The sequence below is a fragment of the Nycticebus coucang genome, chromosome 6 (genome assembly GCF_027406575.1).
Source record: "Nycticebus coucang isolate mNycCou1 chromosome 6, mNycCou1.pri, whole genome shotgun sequence".
Classification (NCBI taxonomy): domain Eukaryota; kingdom Metazoa; phylum Chordata; class Mammalia; order Primates; family Lorisidae; genus Nycticebus; species Nycticebus coucang.
In genome coordinates this window covers 98343118-98349848 of record NC_069785.1, presented here as the reverse complement: position 1 = coordinate 98349848, position 6731 = coordinate 98343118, and the positions used below count along the sequence as shown (strand labels likewise).

The following is a 6731-nucleotide window of genomic DNA, read 5'->3' as shown; positions in this document are numbered from 1 at the left end:
TCAGTGTGTGCTCCCTGGTGTCACTATATAAAACAAAACACACATTGACTTTAATTCTATAGAGGCTTGTCAGATAAGTAGACAAGGAGGCTACTAGTTTATCTCAATAAACTACCAAAGCACCAGCCCAGATGGCTACTCTTCCAGTGAATTCTCCCTGCCTGCTAACTCGGGTTTAATGAGTGGTAGGAAAGGTTATTGTTTGTGAAAACATTATGAGGCAGCTTTTCACAAGGTCCTACATTCTGAGCACACTTGGGGGAGAAGCAGACACTGGTCATTCAGTGTGGTCACATGAGGGGCATCTCACAGCATGATAGTACTGGGGGAGAAAGGCCACAGATGTGATGCCAAGACCCTAAGAGGATTTCCTTCAGTGGAAACAGGGCGACATTAGGGACGGGAGATGTGTATGGTAGAGGAGAGAGGATGTGTCGTGATCAGGGCCCTCCTTATCCAGGCATGTCCTCCGGGGCATCAACTTGGATTCCCCTTGAACAACGGGTAGGAATGTTGGAGAAAGAGTCAGGGGAGCTCTTGAATCAGGAGTCCAGGATATGGTGGAGAGGTCCCAGTCATCAGAGTTCTGCGCCTCCCATGGGACCATGTACACTTCCCATGTCAGATCCATCACTCATTCATGATGTGATGCTAAAAGCCACTTAGCTTACCTCAATGTCACAACCACTCAGTAGAGAACAGGAGGTACAGCACCTGCTCTGCCCACCCACGGTCTGATGTGGGGATCACAGGTCAGAATGCCAGACGTTCCCTGACAGCCGCAGAGCATCATACCCACAGAAGGGATGAGAAATCACCCTCCACCCCCACTGCCCTGCAGTGGTCCGAGCACACTACCTGGTGTCTGGTTTGTTCCCCCTGCCATTTAGGAAACACAGAAGACTACTAAGGGACCAGTCCTCTTCCTCACGATTCACCTGGATTGAGTCATTTCAGCTGCCTCATGTCGTAAGAACAAATAAGCCTATTACCGTAGTCATATGACAGTGCAGAGAACTGAGGACAGAGGGACCTCATGACCTTCTCAGGTGTAGGTGCCTGTCAATGGGCTTGGACCCCGTCCCTAACTCTGCACCACCAGCGCCCTGCTCTCTGTCTCTCTGCTCTGCTGCCTTTCTGTGTGGTCTCATCTCCATGAAGGCTTGGCCCACACAGGCTCCCTGAACCCCACGATCTCCCTAAAACCCAGCTTTCATCAGATGGCTCTGCTTGGAACTCAGTAATCAATGGGATCACATGTTCAAACTCAGAATCCAATTTTACTAGTTCTCTCTGGACTTCTGTCAGGAAGATGCTTACAGTCATCCCTATTGGGAAGGCACTAACCATGTTCTTTGCTGACAGCACTGACCCCCATGCCACCCCAAAGAGCAGAGCATTGTACTGCATCAGTTTTGGTCACCTGAAAAACTTACTGTGACCATGAAGTTTATTTAGAATAGTGACTGGGTATTACTTGGTGTCCCAGATGTAATACAACCCTATGAAGAGTGTAAGCTGTGTTTTTCATGAAGCAATATTTTAATTTTCCAAGTCATAAGTGCTGCTGCAACCACAGAATTCAATATACATTTTCAAGTCAAGATTGGTTCACATTCGATGGCAGATAATAATTGAAGCTCGTGTCTAGATACTACCTGGTTATTGACCATTGGCATAAAAACATCTCACTGGACCATGCTTGGTGGGTGAGGCCTGTCATCCTTGCCCTTTGGGAGGCTGAGGCAGGAGGATCACTGGAGCCCAGGACTTTGAGGTTGCATTGAGCTATGATGACACCACCCACACTCTAGCTTTCAATCCAGGGAGGCAGAGTGAGACCCTGTCCTGCCCCGACCCCTGAAAATATCTGCCTGAAAGAATGGTGCTAAATGATGATTTTTAATAAAGGCATCATATCATCTAGAAGAGTTTGGGGTTGACATAAAAATGGATCCATGTTCCCCTATCAATCTTTCCTCTCTCCCCTATGTCCTATTGGGAATGATCAATGACATCTTCACTTACTGGGATACATTTGTTACAATTAATCTAAAACTTGACATCTGATTCTCTAAAGTTAACCATTTCCATTCAGGTTCACTCTTTCCACTTGGCATTTCTGTCAGTTGTGACACCTTCAAAGCCCCGTTGCCCATTGTGTCCTCATGCGGTGCCCTCTCCCTGCCCTCAAAGGCCCCTTACCCTTTGTTGGTCCACAAACCCTGGCAACTATTGAGATTTGCACTGTTTTTATATTTTTTGCATTTCCAGAATGTCATGTAATTGGAATGATAAATAATGGAGTTGTTTTATTATTATTTTTTTTTTGAAGGAGTGATGAGAGCTTTGTTAGCACCAGCAGACAGGTCAATGGGTGGGTTGACAGGCCAATGGTCGGGTGTTCAGGTGGGCAGCAGGGGACCAGTGGGCAGGTGAACATGGCTCAGGCAGGTAGGCAGGTAGCAAGCAGGGAGGATGCAGTTGGGGGCTGCCCTGTGAGGGGTGTGGCATCCCTCCAGCTGCTGCCTGCTGGGGCCTCGGTCTGCGGCTTAGAACTCAGAACTCGGTGTCCACCACGTGGAAAGCTGGCCTGCCTGAGTCAGGCATTGATGAAGACTGAAGACTGGCCTCCTTTTGTAGCTGAATCTCCTTTAGTGCAAATATGGAAGTAGTGTCAGGAAGTTTGTGGATCTGCTCCCCCAGACTGAAGAAGAATGGATGTTTCATGGCATCCTCTGCAGAGATGCAATTTTGACCCTCAAACTGTAGCAGCTTAGAGAGGAGGTGAGCCCCATCGCCATCAAGTCGGGGTGCACGGCTTAAAAGGGCCTCGGCTGGGTACTTGGGATAGTTGTATGTTTTAAACTCCTCATTGGACGGGATGCCTGGCCACGTGTCCTCAGTTGGGGTTCCTAAGATGCCAAAGATGAAGGGCAGCTGTTCTTCCACTGCGGAGCCCGTGAAGAGGGGTCTGCCATCTCATAGAAGATGCAGCCCACACCCCACATGTCAATCTGAGTGGAGTAGTCTGTGGACCCAAGCAGGATGTCAGGTGGCCGGTACCACAGTGTCACCACCTCGTTAGAGTATGTCTTTGTTGGGATTGACTTGGCCCGGGCCAAGCCAAAGTCAGCTAGCTTGAGCTCTCCCCTCTCGTTGATAAGCAGGTTCTGGGGCTTGAGGTCTCGGTGTAGCACCTTCTGCCGTGGCAGTAGGCCAGGCCATGGAGCAGCTGGAACAGGAACAGTTTCACCTTGTGCATGTTGATTAGGTTCCCACAGTCATCCAGGTACTGCTTCAGGTCCTTGTCCAGGTACTCAAAGACAAGGGTGAGGGATTTCTCCGTGTAGATAATGTCACGTAGCCTAACAATGTTGGCATGTTTGAGGTCCTTGAGCAGAGACACTTCCCGCATGGCGGTGCAGGGTGCCCCCTCTTCGTGTTCCAGTCTGATCTCCTTGAGTGCTACAAGGTTGTAAGCTTGCTTTTGCCTTTGTATACCGTGGCATAGGTACCCTCGCCCAGTTTGTCCAGCTTGATGTAGGTCTCTAGTTTTCCAAAGCCAATCTCGGACAGGCTGACATGACGGACACAGCGGCTGAGGGGCTTGTCAAAAATGGGACTATTTAGAGTCAGCTTCTCAAGGTAACCCTCAGGCAGCCGGATGTCAGCTGGTAGTGACAGGCACTTGTTAATGTCCTCAGTGGAGATCTGGAGTGGGGGATGGTTGCGCATGCACACCCTCACTGGAGCCTGCACCTCATCCTAGGATGTGGCCAAAGCCTGGTCACTCTCCCCATCAGACCCAATCTTCAAGGACTGCTGGGACCAGCGCCTGCGGCCAACAGGAGGAGAAGGAGGTCGCGCGGCCTGAGCCCGGGCCGTTGCCCCAGGCGCCACCGCGTCAGCCCCGCGGCTCTGAGGCTGCTCGCAGCCCCGCCGGGGGCCATGGATCGAATGAAGAAGAGCAAACGGCAGATGTCCATGACACTCGGAAGTGGCCGAGGCATAGATAAGACCAAAGGTGCCTCTGAGCAGATAGGCCTGGATGAGAGTGGCTGTGGTGGTGGTAGTGCCCTTGGGGAACCTCCATCTATATGCAGCCCACTCAGCTCTCACCAGAGATTGTGCATGAGGACTTGAAAATGGAGTTGTTTTAGACTAACATTTCACTCATCCATATATATTGAATGTTCCTTCATCTCTCTGTCATGGCTTGTGTAGATCTAACATTTCATCTGGCTTTTTATCTCCTTTGTTTCAGCAAAGCAATGTTTCTCCCGCTCCTGCTGCCCTTCAGTCGTCCCACGTCTCCCACCCATCCCTCTCTATCCCCAGCCTGTTCCCCTGACCCCACTCATGCCACCTCCTCGCCTCTGGTGCCCCCTGGACCTATTTAGGTCATCAACCCTTTCTCGAACAAGGTCCCTGCCTGCCCCTGCCACTTCATGTGCCCTTTCTCGCCCTTGGTCCCTGCCCACCCTCACTGTTGCAAGGTCCCTCCCCAGCCCCCTGTTTTTGCGTGGTCATCTCCGTCCACAACCCCCTCCCAGCCCCCTATTCCTGCCTGGTCACCTCTGTCCACAACCCCCTCCCAGCCCCCTGTTCCTGCCTGGTCACCCCCCTCCACAGCCCCCTCCCAGCCCCTTGTTCCTGTCTGGTGCCCTCCCTCCACAGCCCCCTCCCAGCCCCCTGTTCCTGCCTGGTAACCCCCCTCCACAGCCCCCTCCCAGCCCCCTGTTCCTGCCTGGCAACCCCCCTCCCCACGCCCCTCCCAGCCCCCTGTTCCTGCCTGGCAACCCCCCTCCCCACGCCCCTCCCAGCCCCCTGTTCCTGCCTGGCAACTCCCCTCCCCACGCCCCTCCCAGCCCCCTGTTCCTGCCTGGTCACCTCCCTCCACAGCCCCCTCCCAGCCCCCTGTTCCTGCCTGGTCACCTCTGTCCACAACCCCCTCCCAGCCCCCTTTTCCTGCCTGGTCACCTCTGTCCACAACCCCCTCCCAGACCCCTGTTCCTGCCTGGTCACCCTGCTCCACAGCCCCCTCCCAGCCCCTTGTTCCTGCCTGGTGCCCTCCCTCCACAGCCCCCTCCCAGCCCCCTGTTTCTGCCTGGTAACCCCCCTCCACAGCCCCCTCCCAGCCCCTTGTTCCTGCCTGGTAACCCCCTCCCCACGCCCCTCCCAGCCCCCTGTTCCTGCCTGGTCACCTCCCTCCACAGCCCCCTCCCAGCCCCCTGTTTCTGCCTGGTAATCCCCCTCCTCAGCCCCCTCCCAGCCCCCTGTTCCTGCCTGGTAACCCCCCTCCGCACGCCCCTCCCAGCCCTCTGTTCCTGCCTGGTCACCCCCCTCCACAGCCCCCTCCCAGCCCCCTATTCCTGCCTGGTAACCCCCCTCCCCACTCCCCTCCCAGCCCCCTGTTCCTGCCTGGTCACCCCCCTACACAGCCTCCTCCCAGCCCCCTGTTCCTGCCTGGTCACCCCCCTCCACAGCCTCCTCCCAGCCCCCTGTTCCTGCCTGGTCACCCCCCTACACAGCCCCCTCCCAGCCCCCTGTTCCTGCCTGGTCACCCCCCTCCACAGCCTCCTCCCAGCCCCCTGTTCTTGGCGGGCCATGCCCCACCACAGCCCTCTCCAAGTCCCGAGCCCCTGCCCACCTGCAATTGTCTTCGGTCCCTCTTCTGCTGGAGATCCAACAGAATTGCCCCAGAGCGACCAGCCAGGCAACCCTCTCCACCTGCACACTGCCCACTTTGCAGGCTGCGTTGGTGGCGGTAGCCCCGTTACAAGTCCAGGAAGAACCAGGATGTGGGGCCACCAGTCATTGCCTGGAATGGACTGGCCATGGACTGGAAGCACAGGCAAGGACTTTACTCTGCAGCATGCCTTTTTCTCAGTTGAAGTGAAAGATAACCCTCAACAAAATGGGTCTTTTTCCCTGGGACCCAACATCATGGGTTTCTGTGGCCTCTGATGCTGCTGTGACAAGAGGCCTGTCCCTAGCCCAGGTCGACTTCCCCATGAACTTGTGCCTCCTCCTCTGAGGTATTTTTTCTCCTTGGAAGGTGGACTGCAGGCTAGCGTCACTACATTGTTTATGTGATAACCTTGTCAATGGCCACCACACCCAGCCATTGATAAGGTTATAATATAAATTTTGAGGGGACAGAAACAGTGTGACTATAGGAGAAGTAATGGTAGAAAGACTCACCTTCACATTATTGGTTCTCCAGGAATTTGTTTTGGTGTTTCTCTCACCATTAGTGTGAAATTGACTTTTGCTCAGCCCTACAAATGCTATGGAGTCATTTCCATTCTCTTTAGCATTTTCTGTGCTGCATATGGAAGAGGGAACGCAGAGCAGTAAAGCAGCGCTGTTGAAAGAGTAAGGACAGGAACTCTAGGAGCAGACGTCGTGGGGGCATCTTACCAACGTGACAGTGGAGGTGCTCGTGTTTTGTGCACATCAGTTCTCACTTACCATTGATAGGTCCTTGGAAACTGCAGCTTTAAGCGAAATGACATTCTTTATTCCATAGAAATTTAGCACTTTCCTTAATAAGTACATCATGTTGCTTGAAGTCACAGTTGCTTTGAACGTATCAATGACATTAACTGAGGACTTACTACGTGTGTGTATATATGCATAGAAGAATTTAATATATATGCATACACATTATATTTGTTATTTGGCTTAAATAATGCTGATGCAGTGTATATATGTGTGTGCGCATG

The 6731-nt window shown here is 53.1% G+C and overlaps 1 pseudogene; it reads right to left on the bottom strand.

Moving 5' to 3' along the window:
• Positions 1–2559: 2559 nt before the first annotated feature.
• LOC128588812 (cyclin-dependent kinase 16-like) lies at positions 2560–6521 on the bottom strand (annotated as a pseudogene).
• Positions 6522–6731: the final 210 nt, after the last annotated feature.